At 36.8% G+C, this 19,022-nt stretch overlaps 1 pseudogene; it reads left to right on the top strand.

Moving 5' to 3' along the window:
* Positions 1-13,741: 13,741 nt before the first annotated feature.
* LOC129402898 (U6 spliceosomal RNA) lies at positions 13,742-13,840 on the top strand (annotated as a pseudogene).
* The last annotated feature ends 5,182 nt before the right edge of the window (positions 13,841-19,022 follow it).

Raw genomic sequence — 19,022 nt, 5'->3', positions numbered from 1 at the left:
GGAAGAGAGGGAGGGAGAAAGGTAATAGTGAAAAGTATATTCCATAGAGGCAGGGTGCAGGGTTGGGGGGAGGGGTGTAGCGGGGGTGGTGGGAGTGACACTGGGGACAGTGGTGGTGAGAAATGTGCACTGGTGAAAGGATGGTTGTTTACACACCATATGACTGAAACTCGATCATGAACAACTTTGTAACTGTGTATTTTATGGTAATTAAATTAAAAGTTTAAAAAGTAATATAAAAATATGCCAAGAGAAATGAAACATGTCCACACAAAAATTTGTGCACCAAAGTAAAAGGGGGGGCTGGAGCAATAGCACAATGGGTAGGCATTTACCTTGCACGTGGCCGACCCTGGTTTGATTCCCAGCATCCCATATGGTTCCCTGAGCACCGCCAGGAGTAACTCCTGAGTGCATGAGCCAGGAGTAACTATTGTGCATTGCCAGGTGTGACCCAAAAAGAAAAAAAATAATCTTGTGCACCAAGGCTTATAACAGTATTATTCACAATGGTCAAGAGCCGAAAACAAACCAAACGAACATTATCTGGATAATAATAAACAAAATGTGTCATATCCCTTCAATAATATATTTATAGTAAAAATAAATATGAATATATGTACTGAAAAAAGAGATGAACCTTGTAAACCAGTGATCAGTCTCAAAAGTTTACCTATTGTATAATTCTATTTACATAAAATTTCCAGAACTGATAAATAGAGATAGGAAATTTTACAGTGGTTTTCTAGAGTTGGTAGTTTAAGAAGGTTGAAAAATTATGTCTATGGTGCATAGTTTCTTTCTAGGGCCATGAATTTTTTAAATAATTGATTGTAATGATGAATGCACAAATATAGAAGGACACTGAAATGAATATTCTTGAATTTTATAAATTAATTCTACAGTGACTTGTATCTCTGTAAAAAGCTTTAAAGGGAAACAAAACTATTTCTACTAAGAACATTGTTCCAGAATAAAATATATTAAGCATTTTACATTCAGTCCCTAAAATGAACTGAATCCCAAATTCTATTAAAAACGTGTTCTTACGTTGAACTGAGGACTGCTTAGTTAAAAACGCCTAGTCTTCAGAGTAAAACTACAGCTCCACATATTTCCACTGTTTGTGCAAATAAGCAGCCTTTGCTTCAAATGGATGTTTCTATTAACACTATGCCTAATTATTGAAAATAAACATGTGCAAATATGAGCTTCTGCTGACTGCCTCTCAACCTATCTCTTCCTCCTGCTGGTTCACACTAAGGAGCCTTGGCTTACTGAAGCTTGCCAGGGACCCCAGTTTGTATAAACATGCCCTTAACTGGCAGTAGTAGATGGAGTCCATCCTGAGAATTCCAATTTAAATAAATTTCTTCATCTTTCTGATTTAAAAAAAAAAAAACAAGAAAAGTTTCATTCAAAAGAAAAATCTCACGCAATACTGCATTTTTAAAATAACATTTTTATGGTGCCAGGATAAAATAATTATTTTTGCTCTGATAAGGCCACAAAAGCTACACTAGTACGCGACAGGGACAAATGAAGACAATGGAGATGTTACTGGCACTCGCTTGAGCAAATCGAAGATCAACAGGAAGACAAGTGATACAAGTGAAGGCCACAAAATTCCAAGTTCCAAATCAATGTCCTGGAACTCAAATAAATGAGTTTGAATCTGCATGACAGAATATTTAAATTTTAAAAAAGTAACCAAACACCTAATAATTTCAACTAACAGGAGTGACATTTTCTGAGGTGTGGTAAGAGCTATTCTTCTTTCATTGTCCTTTTAACTTTCAGGCATTCATCACCTTCCTGATCAATAATTTTTGTTACAATGATTTTTGAGGGGTCTGCACCTTCCCAGATCTTATCCTCATTTCCATACTAGGAAGACTAGCCATTTAAACCAACTGAAAATTATTCTCACAAAAAAACAGATATCTGATGATGATTTCCATGAGCAGACACAGATGTGACTTGGTAATAGAATTTCAGTCAATATTTAGAACCAGAAAATTAATTCATAGAAAAAATGCAATGTTCCCCTTCAATAATTAGGTTCCCCCCCACTTGGTGATTCTACAACAAACATGAAAGAGTTCACCAAATTAGAGCATGTGAAGTGATCCTATAAATTAGTAAGTATTATATGAAGATTAGTGTGGCAGTAATGAAAGTAATGAATGCTGTTTGGTTTGTGTGACATTTTTGTCTCCTCCTGGACCATCCCTTATGGAGTTCTGGGGTCATTCCTGCTTGAGGGCATGATGGTTTGATGTTCAGGTTAAATACTGAAGCCCAACAAGGCTTGGTTGTGCTATATTTTATTTTATATATAAGTATATACATATATATTTACATTATATATCACTTGTATCACTTGTCATATATATGTATATATATGCTCCTTGAGACTTACTTGGTATTTATCACCATATAGCTTCATATAAGGGAAAATATAAATAAAGTAAATTCATTTGACTTTGGAAAATGTTGGCATGTGACAGGCAATTCTTTTAGCAAATATCTTGTCAGTGAATATTGTATGGCTTCTGCTTTGGGGTATCTACCTTTTTAAGATCACATAAAGCATGTGTGCATTGCCTTGTTACAAGGAAATGTAAAATTGTAGTTATTCCTCCAGGGATGACTGCTTGTTTTATTCTAACACAGTAAAGCTATATTACTCTGTTTTTGTGACTTTCTGTTGAAAATAAACTTCCTGTATCAATGCAAAAAAAATAATAGTATAAAAGTTGCATAGCCTTTAAGCTCAACACATGTTCCAGACTCAAAGTAACAAAAATCAGAATTACGATGATCAACTTGACACACAAGTAGCAACTACTATAATTTCATGATTGGACTCTCACAATCAACTGTAAGGCATGTGCCAAGTTTGAGGATACTAAAATATGAAAATAAGTGAATTCTGGAATTCATAAAAATGTAACAAAAAATCCCTTAAATTTGTGTTATGGTGATGACCAACATCACCTGGTATGAGACAGACACAAGTATAACTAAGTCAATTTATTGCTCTTCAGTATAAATTACTTAAACTAAGTTTCAATTAGAAATATTACTAGAGTAATACCAACCAACCATACCAAAGTCATGTAAAAATTAAACATATACCTTCTATTAAACTTGTCATTAAATATTAAACATTATGACTTTTATCATAAGTATCATATGCTCGTGTCTTCAAAATTGTGTCAGAAGAAAGGATCTGGAATTTGGTGTTGGGGATAATATGGATTAAAGAGACCACAATCTGCCCAAAATTATAAAACCAGTAAGTGATGTACTTCTACCATATTGCTCCTACATTAAAACTGGTAAATGTTCACAAATATCCTATCCTCGTTCTTCAAAAATATATTGAATTAGCTTAAAGGAAACAGAAAACTTACCCAGGCTATATTGGGTTCCCAAGAAGTCCACATTCTTTATCTAAAAACAAGATCCCAAATTCAAACTTTTTATCCGTGTGCTTTGAAGTGGGTTTTAATTCCACGTTCTGGAACAGAAGGCCCAGGAGGAGCCACTTGGAGCTCTGAGTTTCCCTGGCTACCGAGATTGCTTCAGGAATAGGCACTTAGCTCAAGCCAAGTAAGGCAGAATACATCGGAACTGATCTCGGGACATTTTCTTGAGTAACCAAAAAGAGATATTTAAATAGAAAGGACATTTCCCCCTTCTGTTTGGCTTTAACTCAAGGAAGTGTGAGGCCGAAGCAGCTGCTGCCATCTTGTGAGCACATGGATCCTGAAAACGAAGCCAAAATGTGGAAGAAAGCACGGCCAAGCTGGGCAACAGAGGAACGAGCTACTAAATCCAATATGTGAGCTTCCGAATCCAGCCATGCCTGGATTTAGCCCTTAAAAAAAATAAAACTCTCAATTATTTGAAACAATAGAATCCCTTTGTCGGTGAAAATTATTACCGAGTCTCTTGAGCAAAGAAGTCCCGGTAGGATAAACAAGACCACAGTCAACACGTGACCCTGGGATCCTGTCCATAATTCTATGCCCTTATTACAAAAAAAGGCAAACTTAGCCGAAGAGGAATGATTGAATGCCACCATTCTGCAGTGGACACAATTCCAAGACCATTAAGCAAATGTTTAGTGTGTCAGTTTCCATGCCTCCAGCCAAGCATCTTGAGAAATTTCTGTATTAGTTTATTGTGAGCAAAACTGTGGGAAGAGTTGCCTTGGATATATTTCAGCATCTTGGGACAAGAGTGACATAGCCATGGAATTGTTATTCGCCTCAGCTCATTCTGCTCTGCTATTATCATTTTGAAATGGGTAACACTATGCAACTACATTCTCTGCCTTAAGTTATTCCAAAATCTGAGTAGCTAGAAACTTAAACATTCATATAGCCGATTGCAAAAATTCATTCAGATTTAAAAATCTGAAGATGCTAGGCTAGAGAGATAGTATAGTGGGTAAGGTACTTGTCTTGCACAATTCCAACTTGGGTTTGATTCCCAGCATCCCATGTGGTTCCCCAAACCCCACCAGCAGTAATTCCTGACTGCAGAGCCTGGAGTAACTCTTGAGCATCACTGGGTGTGACCCCAAAGCAGACAAACAAAAAATCTAAAGATGCTACAGAATAAAATCTAGTCTCATCAAAGTAGCAGAAGCACTAATATTTGAAGATCAAAGTGGATGAAAGGACCCAGAGATCACTCACTGATAGAGAACCTACCTCACAGGCGTGAGACCACAAATCCAACCCTCCACACCACCTGGCTTGTCAAGTGTGATTCTAGTGGCACTGCCAGTCAGAATCCTCACAAGTGTGCCAACTCCAGAACACTGCAACCAAGTGTGTGCACATACTGCTGTGTTGTGGTCAGCATCAAACTTAAGTGGGGGATACCTAGTGAACACGGGTAACAAACATCTGAGTGTCCCAGACAATGTGTGAGCACCAAAGCCAAGTGTGTACGACACCCCCCATCACCAAAAATAATAAATTTAAACATTTCTTTATGTGGATAATTTTCTTTGCCACAGTGCAAACTATGTATCAAGCAGTGTAATGTGTCTAACTTTCTTCCAAGAGAAATTAATAACAGCTGGAAAATTTGTGTACATAGAAAGAAATCTTTTTGTCCCCACATTGTAGGATTTCCCTCTTATTTCCATTCTACTAGCAGGGGAATTAGAGTACTATTTTCATTTTCACATTCCTTGAACATGCTGACTTAAGTTGTTGCTTTAACATCGCATTTTAAACCATCTACTCCTGCTACTAATCCACATGTGTTGTAAAAATGTTTGTACACAGAATAGGGTTCCGAAGAGAAACAGATTGTGACTTAGCATTACACACAGAGTTTAGCTGGATTTTAATGTATAATTAGGGAGGGTATAGATAACAAATCCCCAGACATGTGAGTTTAATAAATATGAATATTAGCACACCCATAGACTTCTATTTCATGTTATTCCTCTTTTAATTCAATTATAAGACAAAAAAATACAGGCAAATCTCCCTCAGTATGTCATGTCAATAAATGATCCACACAGACATTTTTCTTGAAATTGTAATTGCTACTGATTAATGTCCTGATAATCAGTAAAAGAAGGGTTAAGTGAAAGAAGCCTTGACCATTTGCCATTGGCTGCAAGGAGGAGGGGAAAAGAATCCATCAGTCCTCATAAAGCTCCTTCCTACTCAAACCTTTCATACCCTTGCTGGAAGCAAAGACTGCTGATTACCCATGAACAATTAGATGTATAGAGAGAAATAAGGGATAAATTAGAATAGTAGGTCTTACTTCATCTTTATTTCACGAGACAACTTTTTCAAGCTTTTTAAAGACATAAATCAAGACCATTCCCGGGCACTCATCATTCACTCACTATACACAATTTTTATACATAAACACATGTAACTAAAACTACAATTTCAATGTTGGTTCTTAATGCATGTGCTCTCATTCTTATTTATTTTTTATTTTTATTTTTATACTCCAGTTAGTGCTCTCATTTTTAGTTCTTTTCTCTTATTTTTTGTTGAAAGCCAATCAGATTGGAACCTTCGACTTCTGTCCCGAAGGAGTCAGTCGCAAAGAATGAGACAAAGATATTGGGAGCAAATAGGCATTGGCTGTCCAAGTTCTAGGGTTGCCCGGGCAGCCATGCCCTCTCATAGGCAGATCACTTATTCAAGACCACATCACTCCCCTACCCAGGCTCTCAGTATGTGAGCCAGCAGACATTAAGGACAGTTACTATGTGCATCAAAATACAAAAGGTACATGAAGAGGTGAGGCTGGGGCATTTTACAAGACCTTCAGAAGACAACATTAAAATATAAAGTCATGACAGTCTCCTATTTGATTTCTGTCTAAGCTGCTCCTAATATTCAAAGGACCCCACATAGTCTTATTCCATGCTTGGAGCCAGCAGATATTTTTTCATCAATTCTCTTCTTTCCTGCTATTCTCTTCTTTCCTAGGTGCATGTTTTCAAAACCTTTGCATCCTAAAACTTATTTTACCTAAGGGAATGTCCCAACGTGAGGATTTTTTTTTTAGGGGAAAGATTCCCCATGCTTTTCCTCTTTTTAAATTAACAGGTTAATAGTACCTATATATTTTATGAGTACAGCTTCATATCTCTTCAAATGTATATTTTCACAACATATCACATCCAAATTACCAGTAACCCTACCCACTGAACTGCCTCTATCCTTCACTCCTACATTCCACCTCTTCTTAGGACTCTTAGTGTAACCATTATAATCCAAAGAGTTATTCTGGTTTGATTTTGTCTGTTCCCCTGCTTTCTTTATAGTCCATGTATGAGTGAAATTATCTGGTATTTGTATTTCTCCTTCTGACTTGTTTCACTTAGGTTGATCCCCTGTTATTGCCATCTGTGTCATCATAAATGAGATATTTAATCATTATTATAGATAATAGTATATATAATGAATATATACTCATCACTTTTATCCACTCAACTTTCTAAGCACTGAAGTTGTTTTCAGATCCTTGCTATTGTAAATAGCACTATGATACACATAGAACTGCATATATCTTTCCCAAGTACTGTTAAAATAAAATAATAGTAGTGAGAGGTAAAAAGTCACTGTGATTTAAATCTGCATTTCATTGATAACAAATGATAGGCTTTGCTTCCTATGACTCCGGGACATTTGTACTTCTTCTTTGGAAAAGGGTCTATTCAGAATTTCTGCCTATTTACTGAATGAGTTATTCGGCTTATCCCTATTATTGAGTTTTTGAGTTATAGGAGTCCTTTAGAGATCTTGAATATTGACTCCTTGTCAGAAGTAAGTTGTGCAAGTATTTTCTTCTATTTAGTAGAGTGTCATTACTATTTTTTTTCTACACAGAAGCTTTTTAAATAGAAATAATAACATTTACTTTTGGTTTTGTTTCTCTTGCCATTGGAGTCAAACTCCTAAAGACGTCATGAAGCCAGTGTTTTACAGTATATTGCTTCTACATATTTTATGGTTTTATATATGGCATCTAAACCTTTAATTCATTTTTAGTCAATTTTTATTTGTAGTATGAGATGTTCATCTAAACTCCCTATTTTGCATGTGACTGCCAAATTCTTCCCCATACCATTTGTTGGGAAATTAAACTTTCTCCATTAAAGCTCTCAAGTATATTCCATTGACCTGAGTATATATTTTATATTTTAGCTGTATCATCTTATTTTAGTTTAAAATACTGATTAGAATCATTGAATTGGTTCTGTGATTGTTTATTCAGTCATGATCTAAAAGATTAAAAAAAAACACTATCTCTAAAGATGAAAGCAGCTTAAGCTAGAAACATCTTGAGTGTTGAAAATCGCTTAACATCTGGCATCATTATTGAATAGCCATGTGAACTCTGACAAAACACTTAGTTCATTTGCTTAGTTTCTTCATCCATAGAATGGAGATGATGTTCCTACTTTGTGGGATAATAGTGAGAATCAATGAGATGATATGTGAAACCGAAAGTCTACTCCCTGACACAGGGTAGACTGAAAATAAATACTAATTCTGGTACCACTTCTCAAACTTCAAAATATCTGAAAATGTAAGTTGCAACACTTTCTTTGAAACCTCTTAAGCCCTTTTCCTTCTTTTTCTCAGTCTTTTCAGAAACCTAGAAACAGAATATGTGTTTAAATTCTCTAAATGGTTAGAAGTTACTGTAGTTAAGAAATTCTAAGATCTCTTGAGATCAGAGCAATAGCACAGCAGGTAGGTCATTTGCCTTGCATGTGACTGACCCGGGTTCAATCCCTGGCATCCCATATGGTCCCCCAAGCACCGCCAGGAGTAATTCCTGAATGCAAAGCCAGGAGTAACCCCTGAGCATCGCTGGGTGTGACCCAAAAAGCAAAAAAAAAAAAAAAAAAATTCTAAGATCTCAAACTTTTTCACCAGTTTTTATACTGTCTTCATAATTAACAATTATTTGGAGTACTGAGGTCAAAATTCCAGCATAAAGTTTTAAATCTTTGAAATAATCCTTTATCCACAGTGCTCTTCTTCTCTCATGTAATTCTTTATTTTTATTTTTTTAATTGAGATACACAGTTACAAAGCTGTATGTGATCGGATTTCAGTCATACAATGATCCAACACCCTTCCCTCCACCAGTGTCCATTTCTGACCACTAGTGACCCCAGTTTCCTTCCTGCCGCCCCTACCACACACAGCCTGCTTTTATAGCTCTATGGCTCTCTCTCTCTCTCTCTCTCTCTCTCTCTCTCTCTCTCTCTCTCTCTCTCTTTCTCTTTCTCTTTCCCTCTCCCTCCCTTCCTTTCTCTCCATGGTCTGCAATACACATACTAAGAGATTCTCATGTCTGTTCCTTTACCTACTTTCAGCACCTGGTTCCTATCCAGAGTGACCATTTCCAATATCCTTGTCTATGGATATTGGCTCTTGGACTATGTCTCTTGGAATATGTTGTGAGACAATAGTTGAGCAGAGAAGAAACTGAATGAGGTGAAGGAATGAACAATATGTTTAGATTTCTTATTTTAACTTATTTGGTGCCATTTTAACTTATTTGTTGCCTTTCTTTTGTGCCTTTTAACTTATTTGGTGGGTATTTCTAACCATGTTCCTCATCTTCCACAAAGCATACCTGATTAAATTCCACTAGTGGCACTGGTCATATTCTGCAGCGTTTTCTTATAAAGGTTTCTTTTATGCTTTCTCCTCCAAGATTTCCATTCTGCCACTTAATCCCTATGTAATCATGGGAAAGTTGGTATGCAAATATTTCTAAATACACTTTTTTTTGTGTGTATAAGGTGAAGAAATATCTGAACTGGAGAGACAGTATAGGATGTTAAGCATCTGCCTTGCGTGCAGCCACAGTCCCTACCTTGGTTGAATCGCTAGCAATATATATGGTTCCCCAAGCACCACTAAAACTCACTCCTGAGTCTAGAGGCAAGAATAACCCAGAGCACCATTAGGTCTGGCCAGAACCTCCCCCCAACACCCCTCACCTCCCCCAAATAACAAAAAGGTCCTTGAAAGGAAACTATGACATCAAGGGCGTATATTACCTGGCATGGAACAAGTATTCTGTGGCAGGTAACGTAATTTTTTTATTAATACAGTGCTTATCAGTGCTTATCATATGCTCGAGGAAATCTTTGCTTTTACTCCTGTTTTGGATTTCATGTATTACTTCTGAGTTTCCTCAAGCTTCTGGGTTCTGAAACTTCTCACTGTCTCATCACATCATGTTCTGAAAGTTTACCTTTCTGCTGCCTCCCCTCCCAGATGAGACTGCCGCGGACAAGAACCCCTGCTTTAGCTGCATATTCAAAGCCTTAATCAGAGTCCCTGGAATAGCAAAACATTTTTAATCAGTTTTTCCTTTTAATTTATTTGGTGGGCACCTTACACGTGAAAGTGCTCAACTACTATCTCTACTGTGCCTTTTGATATGAAGTATTGTAAAAAGAGAAAAAATGAAACTGTGAGAGTAAATATAATTAAAAAATTAAATAGTATTCTGTAATTTCAAAAGCGAAAAATTCTAAAAATTAGCCTTTTTTAAAACTTCCCCTGATTTCTTTAGAAACCTTTAAAGTAAGGTGTTTTTTTCCCCAATGACTTTCATTGGTATTTTTACTCATTTAACAGCAGTTTATTGAGTTCCAACCCACTGTTCTATGTGCTGGAGATAAAGCAATGAGCATCCTAAAAGACTTTGTATTTCAATGTGAAGACTGTAAAAAAAGAAAAAAACAAGCATATGTTAAATATAATGAGGCAGTAACACATGCCATAGAGCAGAATAAAGCACAATGAGTGTGTAGACAGTTTTTTCTTATTTTAATTAATCTGGACTATGTTGTGAGACAATAGTTGAGCAGAAAAGAAACTGAATGAGGTGAAGGAATGAACAGTATGTTTAGATTTCTTAAACATTTCTACAGCCCAATTCTAAAACAAAATTTCCAGGGTTGAAAATGATAAAAAAAAAAAAAGAAAAAAAGAAAACTAGGGGAAAATTCTGGTCATCCCAATCTACTGAAAGGAGATCACTTCAGATGCTTCAGGTGCTATAATCAGTGGAGTTTTCAGCTCAAATGCTAATTGGATTTCCAGACATGGCCTTGCAGGAACATACTAAACTCTATAATTTCTATGTCAATGACTCTATGACTCCAAGTGTGGTCATATGGCCTATGACCCTTTTGTGCCATCAACTTCTTTTATCAACTCAAAGAACTTGAACTGTGACCTATGTCAACCAGATTATTTGACTCAATTTGACCACTACAAATTTGTGAAAATCCTTTTTTATCAGGCTTAAAATATTCTAAAATTGATAGACCTCTACATTTTTTAATGAACTATTTTTCCTCTTGCTGGAGACTGGCATTGGTTTGTGATTTGCTTTGGGGTCACATCAGCCCGTGCTCCGCGGCTACTCCCGACTCTGTGCTCAGGGTCTCTTGTGGTGGTACTGTGGAAAGACGTGACGCTGGGCGTCAGGCTCAGGCTGCTGTGTGTTTTGCATGGGCTCAGAACATTCAGTTATCTCTTAGGTGCCAGACTTCTGCATAAAAATAATGCTTTGTTTTATTTAAAAGAACCAATTTACAATGATATAGACACTTTTTGTATTTGTACACAGTTACCTCATCTCAATACCACCAGAGTGTCCCAGACCCCTTCCCGTGCCTTCAAGTCACCTTCTGTCCATCTGTTTCCCCCATTGAAGTGTGTGTGCTCCATTTGTTCTCAGCCACCACAGCTGTATATATATATATATATATATATATATATATATATATATATATATTTTTGCTTTTTGGGTCACACCTGGTGATTCTCAGGGGTTACTCCTGGCTCTGCACTCAGGAATTACCCCTGGCCGTGCTCAGGGGGCCATAAGGGATGCTGGGATTTGAACCCGGGTCGGCCGCGTGCAAGGCAAACGCCCTACCTGCTGTGCTATCACTCCAGCCCCACTGCAGCTGTATATTTTTAAAAAGTATTTCCTATATCGTAAAACCACAATGGCTCCTGTCATTGCAAACGATACCTTGGCCTGACATTTCTCACTCCTCTAACTCTTGGGTTGACTTTATTGACTCAAAATATTTTTGGAAAAAAAATGGTCTCAAGCTCATATTAGTATAATTTCAAAAAAAATATTTCAACTAATTCTTTTACAAATATCTCTTGGGATGCATTAAGTCGAGAAGCCGATAGGCAAGTTTCTTTCAAAGAAACTTTCATGGCTTCCTTTCAAACTTGTTTCTTCCCTACATCCCTCTGCCCAACCAGTTGGTACCCAAGTCTCATGCCATGGTCACCCATTTGCTTGATTTTTACCAGTAGTCCCCTTGGAATGTCCTAGAGATGTATAGAGGCCATCTGTACACTGGCTGAGAAATGCTGTTCTAAGGATTATATCCAGACAGGATCAAGTTACATAGACAAATTCCCTGAACTAAAGGGAATGGAATTTGAATGAGAAAAATGGAATCTCTAAATTCTTTCAGATAAGACTTAAAATAAATTTGTACTGCCCAATTAAGTTACATTACAAACAAATCAGTACAGAGGAAGGGGGAAAGAATGTCAGTTAAATTTACTATCAGTGAAAACATCTTACTTATAAGTAAAATATGAACATCCCATTTAATGGATATTGCATCTTATTTTTTCTAAAAATGTTTGGAAAGCATGTCAATCAGTACCATATCTAACTTTAAAATAGTCTTTCAACCTAACAGTAAACATTATTGATTAGTTATTACTGTAGCTAAGAACTGATAATGCTGCATTGTTAAATCTTTCACATAAACTCAGAAATACATGATAATTCATCTTATATAACAGGCAATGATATTGACTGCAAATATATTAAAGTGCATATATTTTCCATCAGAGAAGTACAAAATTTCATAAGCAGATTACATTCAAATATTCAGTTAAATTTCTTAAAAGATGTTCTTCTACCTTTATTCACATTTACATTTCTACAACCTTCTTACTCTCCCAAATACTTAAATGCCTTAAGAATATGCTTTTGTGCAGGGTTGAAGTGACTGTAGAGTGGGCAGGGTGTTTGCCTTGCGCACAGAAGACCAGGGTTTGATTCCCCAGCATCCCATATGGTTCCCCCAAGCACCATCAGGAGTAATTCTTGAATGCAGAGTAAGGAGTAATTCCTGAGCACTGCTCATGTGACCCAAAAGTAAAAAACAAAACAAAACTATATACATATATATATTTGTATATACATGTACACATATATACTTAGGTGTTGACACGTTTTGTTTTTTTGTGGTAAGTAATAAGTGGTGATAGTGTCCAAAGTTATAAGACTCTGGGTTGAATCCTGGCACAGAAATAAATAAGCCTTAATTCTTCCATTGTATTATACAATGTAGCTTCATTCAAGCTGAAACTTTGTTTAATGTTCAAGTAATATGCAAGGTCAGTATCATTCCTCTGCTATATTTAGTTATTTATAAGACTGTTTTAATTATTGACTGGCTCATCTGTGATATAATAATAACAACAAGATCAGTTTTTCCAAGTTTGTCTGGTCATAAGAATCAGCAGTCCACAGTCCAGACCTACTGATTCAGAATTTCCAGGAACAAGAATCAAGAAAACGAGAAATAGCTTCTTGTGTTTCAAGATATTTGGGAAATGCTACACTAAGTCGCTGAGATACTAATTGTAAATGGAGGCTGAGAATCATCATTTAACACGTGTGCATAACATATCTTACAGGCCTTTCCTCTGACTCAAAGCCACAGTCAGGAGTAAAAGTAATTATTAATAACTCTACTAAAGTGTCAACAAAAAATACACCATTCCAATGAATGATACTACAAGTTCCTGTAAATGTTATTTGTTTGGAACTAAAACATACTTGGAGGATTTGCTCTTGTAAAATGGAGATTAGGACAGTACTGACAAGCCAAGAGTGAAGTCTTAACATAGAATTGGAGACTATCAAAATATGGTGAGAAGTAGAAATAATATTGTCTTTATTGATTACTTTGCTGTTTATTAATATTCTGTTAAAAGTGAATATGTAGGACCCAGCTAGTATAATAGAAATCTTTAGAATTATAAAAAAATATATTATTCAATAGTATAAAACATTTCTGAAATAGAATTACATATATTTGTAGATATATATGAAATATGTTTGAAGGCATACGAAAGCTAAGAATTGCTCACTTTAGGAGTATATACACTAAAATTGGAATCTTACATAAATTAGCCGGCCCCTGGGCAAGGATGATATGCAAATTTGTGAAGTGTTCCATATATTTTTAGACACAGGTGAAGAGATTGGTGTTGGAACAATGCATGCCTACAACTCAATCATAAATATCTTTGTAACTTTGTAAAAGAAAAAAATGTAACTGATTTTTGTGTATTGTACCCAGCTACTTTGCTCTACCAGCTTATTGTTTCTAGGAGGTATTTTTGTGGACTTTTTATGGTCTTCTATGTATATTATCATGTTATCGGCAAAGAGTGATAGTCTGGTTTTTTTTTTCAATTTGGATCCTTCAAAGGAGCATTCAGTGGTCTGATACCACTGGCAAAGGCAAATAAGTAAAAAAAAAATAGCAAATGGGACTACGTAAAGTTAAAGAGCTTCTGCTTGGAAAAAAAAATGAAAAATACAGGATAAAACTATAAGATAGCTAACTGAATGGGAAAAAAATACATTTGCATTCAACACATCAGATAAAGGTTTGCTATTCAGGATGTACAAAATACTCACAAAGATCAATAACAAGAAATTATAAAATACTATCAAATGGGAGAGGAAATTAATAGACATTTCTCAGAGGAAGACAGGTGGATGGCCAGTAGGCACATGAAAAAAATGCTCAACATCACTTATCATCAGAAAAATCCAAATCAAGAGAACAATGAGATACCATCTCATACCCATGATAATGGCACATATCAGATACATGTGGAGACATGAGAGACAATAGGAATAATCTGTGTTGGCAGGGAGGTGATGAAAAGGGAACTCTCATCCACTCCTGGTGGAAATGTTGTCTGGTACTACTCCTATGGAAAACAGTATGGGGCGATCTCAGTAAACCTAGATAGAACTGAACTGCCATATGACCACGCAAATCCACTTTTGGGTATCTATCCCGAGAACATAAAAACACTCTCTCAAAAGGACATATTCACACCATTATTCATTGCTGCACTCAGTACAATAGCTAAGATATGGAATCAATCTAGGTGTCCAACAATGGATGAATGGATTATGGAGATGTGGTATATACATTGGAACAATGAGTTCATGCAATTTGCTGCAATATAGTTGGAACTGGAAGATATCATGCTGAGAAAATCAAGCCAGAAGAAAGACAAATGCAAGGTGATCTGACTTAATCTGTGGAATACAGAATACTGACTGAGGAAATGTAGTAAAAAGGGGATGCTTAGATCATTCTCAACCCCAGTGTTTAGAGAGGAGACAGACAGAGAAGGGAAGAAATCAAGTGGGGGGAGAAAGAGAACAAGAAGGAACAAATGAACAGGCATCAGGGCTTCAGTTATGCCAGTGAAATAAGTGAGCGCTATCCCAAAAATACAGATTCAGGGGATGGAGTGATAGCATAGCGGGTAGGGCATTTGCCTTGCATGCAGCCAACCCAGGTTCAATTCCCAGCATCCCATATGGTCCCCTGAGAACAGCCAGGGGTAATTCCTGAGTGCAGAGCCAGGAGTAACCTCTGTGCCTCGCCGAATGTGACCCAAAAAATTAAAAAAAAAACCAGATTCAATAAAACTGAAAACATGAGATTTAAACTGCAACCATGAAACTTTGTAAAGTGCCTGTCAAGTTGATGGGCAGAAGGGGGGTTGGGGTGGGGAGGGAATCTGGGAATACTGGTGGAACTGACATTGGTGTAGGGATTGGTGTTGATAGATATGCCTAAAACTCAGCTATTAGCAACTTTGTAAAGTATGGCTCTTAATGAAATTTTTAAAAAGAGTAGGAAAGAAAGAGAGAAGAATGCCAAGAAGGTAGTGACAGCTTGAGATCTCAGCGGGGAAGAAACAGAGGAAGTTGAGTCTAATATGAAGCATCCAGTGGGAGATTTTCTCATTCTCAATTAGAAATTGATAGCTAATAAACTGAACAAAATATCTAGTTGCCTATTTCTGAGAATAGTATAATTGGACTCCAGGGTAGGTCACCAATTCCAAAGACCATAGCTTCTAGTTGAACACTAAAAATATTATACATAAGAAATACAGGAAAACCAATCCTATTCCTTAACTTTAACTAGAAAATAAGGCTATAGTATTCAAAACACTGAGATACTGGAATGAGAGCAGACACTTATTTAGATGAATGAAATAGAAGTGAGATTATAAATAATCCCTCAGATATATGAATAATTAATGTATGTCAAAGAAATCAAGAACACAAAATTCAGTCAGGAAAATCTGTTCAATAAATAATGCTGGTGACATTGGACATTCACATGCACAAGAATAAAATTGGAAGACTCTCATAACATGCACCAAAGTTAATTTAAAAAATAAATCAAAGACTGAGATGTTAGACCTGAAGACACTGAAGAAAATATAAGCAATATACTTACTAGCTTTAGAGGTGTTGTCAATGACTGAACTGGATTGACAAGGGAAACAAAAAAAAAATTAACAATGGGACAAAGAAATTTGCACTATGAAAGATGTGAAATTAAAATAAACAAAAAGACATCCTACTAACTGGAAGAAAATATTCACAACCATACAGTTAACAAATATGTCTAAAATATGTACATAAAGGACTTACAAAATTCAATTACAACAAAAACATCAACCCTACCTAAGAAAATAGTAAGGAGAAAAGCTGAATAGACACTTTTTCAAAGTTGACCAACCGACACATGAAAAAATGTTCACCATAACTGATTATCAGGGAAAGGCAAATCAAACTGACAGTGTGATATTATCTATTATCACTGAAACCAGTGATAATAGACTATCAGAAAGTCTAGAAGCATCAAATGCTGGTGGAAAAAAAATAATAATAAATAAATAAATAAAAACAAATGCTGGTGGGAAGGTGGAGGAAAACAACTTTCATTCATGATTGGTCATAGTGTAAAGCGATTAGTGATTTAGCCCCTATGGATTAAAGTATGGCAACTTCTCAAAAAATTAGAACTACCAGGCATCAAATTAATATAAAGAGATTAATTTGAAAAGCTATGTGCACATCCATGTTCACTGCAGTTCCAGTTCCAATAGCCAGCATCATTTAACCACCCAAGAGCCTAACAATAGACGAGCGCATAGATGCTGAGGTGTATGTTGTGCTAGAATTCTTCTCAACTATCAGAGAAGCTGAAAGCTTGCTCTTTATTCCAACATGGATAGAAATGAGGAGTGTTTCTTGCTAAGAAGAATAAATAAGAAAACAGACAAAAACCAGAAGAGCTCATCCATATCTGATCAGTAATGACACAAAGGATAGGCCAAGAGAGATAACACAGTGGGTAGGTGCTGCTTTGCATGCAGCCAACCCCGGGTTCAATCCCAGCACCCCAGATGGTTGCCTAGCACCCCCAGAGTGATCCCTGTGTGCAGAGCCAGGATTAAACCCTGAGCACCATGGCTATGGCTTAACAAACAAAATAAAATAAAATAAATGAAGCAGGGAAAAAAGGAAGGGAATAGACAGTGTTCAAAGAAAACAAACCCTTAGGTTCTGACCACAGAACTTAGACGACACATTACTCAGACTTATCTGAGCACAGAACTAAGGAAAGGGCTAGGGGGAGGGGAATAAAGTTCCTATGTGGTGGGCACAGGCACTTTGCTGAGTGTGGGGTGGTAACATGTGCCCCTAAAACTCATGAGCATTTGCTCTTATAAAGTAGTGTTATCTCAACAAAAAAAAATATTTTTTTAATTTTATTTTATAAAGTAGCTCACAGTATTTGATTACATTTAACACTCGAACACCAATCCCACCACCATTACACATTCCCACCATCTTATTATGGATGTTTCCTTCCAAAACTCCAACCCCTGCTCCGAAGCAGAACCAACATAATTTATTTTGCATTGTTTGTTATAAAAAAAAAAAACAACACTGAAATTGCTACCAAAAATTTTTCCTTAGAGGAAAGAGTGTGAAGATTGTTGTATTTCATCAAGGGGCCATTAAGCCCTTCTATAAGAGATCACTGACATGTTGTTAAAGGTTGAGCTTTGTGTGCTTACGTGTGTGTGTGTGTGTGTGTGTGTAAAAATATTTTTCTCTAAGATTGGTTGCCTCCATCTTTAAACCCCATCAAATGTGGTTTGCTGCTCTTGGTATATCAGTGGTGTAAAGTATGAGATGCCCAGGAACAGGTTGACTCATGGGTGAAGCTCAGCCCGAGCATGTGGAGAGCAGCCAGGAGTCTGGCAGCATTTGAGTTATGGATGTGTTTGGGTGCTGAGGCTGGGTCCCTTGGGGCAGGGAGAGGTCTCACCCGCCCCACTCTGGCGCGCCCCGAGTGAAACAACCTGGCGCAGGGGTCCGATGGCATGGCTATGGCATGTGTCCTGTTATGCTCCCTTCTGGGAAAGAAGGACATATGACTCTACAAGATTTTTTTTAAAAAGATAAATCAAGATGGGTTCTAAGAAGACTGAAGCCTATTTTCCTGTCAGCTCAATTAAATTGAGGCAATCTATTTCATTAACTTTCCGGTGCAAGAAACACAAACCATCTAGAAAACAACACATCCAGACACTCACTTGTCTCAACAAATGTTTATGCACAATGCATGCCATTAAATAAACTGTATAAGACTTAACTGGAGACATGACCTCATACTGAAGTGTAAAGGAGTAAGGTAAGCCTCAAAGGAAAGGGATAATAGAATTAGATCCCTGGGTGATTTAAATACTAGTAACATCAGGAACAGTCTCTAAGATTATTTTATAAGTCAAAATATTAGAGAGAAATGAATTTAAATAGGAAAGGAAAAATTAATGAAATGTTAATAGTATTGTTACAGCAAAAGCGGAGAAATGGAACATCAGGTGAACTAGTTAATTTAGCTGGACAGTTTAAACAGTTTAAATCTCACCCATCATAAAGGTCTCCAATGAAAAATAGTTAATGGGGTGGCTGGGGGTGGGAGATGGCAGCAGATAAAAGGAAGTTCCCAGTCAGACTCTTTCTTCACACACTCACCTAGACCCAGACAGATTGAAGGATCAGGTAGAATCAGGCTCATAGCCCTGAACAGATGGAAGCATCGGGCAGGGCTCCTATGCATGGGCAGATGGTAGGACAGTAGGGATCCCACACATGCATACTTGGCTGTGGCCCTGGCTAAAACTTGAGGAGAGCTGCGATGGCAGGAATCACTAAAGAGGACCAGCAGCAGGAGTTCAGACTAGGAAAGCTTACACTGGAGCGAGAAAGGCACAGGGACAAGACTGGGCCAGATGATGAAG

Source organism: Sorex araneus, chromosome 2, assembly GCF_027595985.1.
Source record: "Sorex araneus isolate mSorAra2 chromosome 2, mSorAra2.pri, whole genome shotgun sequence".
In the NCBI taxonomy this organism is placed as follows: Eukaryota; Metazoa; Chordata; class Mammalia; order Eulipotyphla; family Soricidae; genus Sorex; species Sorex araneus.
Note: the sequence above shows the minus strand (reverse complement) of the source record. Positions and strands in the feature narration are given on the sequence as shown.